Source organism: Mandrillus leucophaeus, unplaced genomic scaffold (assembly GCF_000951045.1).
Source record: "Mandrillus leucophaeus isolate KB7577 unplaced genomic scaffold, Mleu.le_1.0 Scaffold351, whole genome shotgun sequence".
Taxonomy (NCBI): Eukaryota; Metazoa; Chordata; class Mammalia; order Primates; family Cercopithecidae; genus Mandrillus; species Mandrillus leucophaeus.
Window position 1 is genome coordinate 297218 of NW_012103710.1, and position 2129 is coordinate 299346.

Consider the following 2129-nt stretch of genomic DNA (forward strand, 5'->3'; position numbering starts at 1 on the left):
CACTACTCCATGATTAGAATTGGGGAGGGAAACCTATGCATGCACTCTCTCTCTATATATTTTTGTAGCTCAGAAATTATGATGGTGGTGGTTTTGGCATCTGAGTATCATTTCAGGTGCTTTTATTTTCCTTCTGCAGACTTAAACTCTTTTAATTTATATTTCTCCCTTGAGTCATGTGCCTCAGGCACCCTAAAGTTTAATAGCTATGAAATCCACTTAATGTTACAGTGTTCCAATATTTTGTGAGCAAGCATTTTCCACCCTGAACCTGTTCATTTTTTTCAGTATTAATTGCTTAAGCCCAGAAACTTGCTACTAGAAAAAAATTTTCTTAGTATCTGAGAATCACCCTTAATAGCTTTCTGAAATGAAGGTTCTTCTGATTATTCTGAAATCTGTACCCTTTAGGGGCCTGCTCTTTAAAACTTTGTGCTCAGTTTTCAAATGTTTCAACTCTTGAGTAACATTATTTTCTCCCATCTATTTTTCTGTAGTTGTAGGAGATTTGTCTCTAGTTTCATTTCTCTCTACCATTCCAGTATATACCTTCAGTGAAGCTCAGTTGAATTTTTAAGTTTAAATTACTGTGTAAGTTGTTTCCTTTTCTTCTACAGCACTGTTTGCTTGATCTAATTCAATTTTTTCCTTTAGATTATTCTTTGTATTTCTATTTTATTCCTTCAGATTTTTTTGTAGACACTGATAGTGCTATATTCTAGAATTGCCTATTTGCCAAATATACTAATTGTCAAAATTATACTCTTTGAGTTGGATAACCCCACCCAGGAGATATTCTCCCATTAGACCAGCATCTAACTCAGACTCCATCTGCTTTTGTCCTGCCTGGCTCCACTTTCATCTGCCCCATCTTTGCTTTGACATCCTGTCAAGTTCCAACCTGAGCTGAACCCAAAGGGAATTGGTGGGCGGGTAGTTGACAGAACACTTGGGGGGCCGTAGGCAGGTGGGACATGGCTTTATTACACACTGCCACTCTCACAGTGTCAGTGATACATTTATGCACCTCACAGACAATAGTGGCTCAGAGTCAGATGATGAGCCCACCCATAGCATGGTTTCATGGATTCATAATATATAATCATTGTGCATGATTATATAATGCACAAGATTGTGTGCCTGCACTCCAATCCCGCTGTGTCATGCTGCACCAGACATTTTCCCCAGCCTACTCCTGACTGCTGCACAGCCATTTTTCTTACACTCCACTCGCTAAGCTGAGGGGGTCCTCTTAGTGGGGAAACGTGCCCATAGAGCGCCACCCTGGACCCACAGGCGACAGCAACAACACAGGGAGCAGCAATCTAGGACTAATATTTCTGCCATGCTGCCTATGATTATCAGGGCCTAATGTAGACCAGAGCCCAGGCACGCCCACCATCTCTGTAGGGGTTGGTCAATAAGGCTCTCAACTGCTTTAATCTCCTGTGACATCCCTTGTAAGGCTGCTGTTATGTGTTGTTGATTGTCTGGAATAAGGGTACAACATTGCACTCCTATAAGGGCACAGGTCCCACTTTGGGCAACTGTTACTATATATCTAAGGCCATCTGGTTTTGCAGCATCACCTTTCTGGTTTTATCAACCTCATTGGTTAAGAGGAGGAGGATGACTCAGGTATAATTCAGGGCCCGAGCTGGGTGCTCTGCAAGGGCTGTAACCTGCGTTTTCACAGTGATGACACCTGCTCCAGGGATGGTCAAATCAAAAGGGGAGAGCCTCCACAGGGCCTGGTGCACTAGCAAAATCCAGGAATATAGCACCTCCCGGTTGTGGGGGCATCTAGGCAATGTGGGAAGCTCAGTGGCAGGCACAGAAGGCCACCCCTTGGCACAGCAGCCAGTCTAGTTCACTGGCAAATATTTGGCCAACCTGTGCCTCCACAGACCCATAAACTCCCAGGTGGCACAAAATCCACTGGGGCCCGGCCTTGATGAGGCCACTTATTCTACCACACCTTGTGCAGGCTACGGTGGGCAACCACTGCATGGTGATGCTACCCCAATGTTGCTCTATACATTGTGGTCCCTGTGGCGAGGGCACCACTTGTTTTCCCACTAATCAGCCCCATCTATCATAGACACTACAGGTCAGCCAGGGGGCGGGCA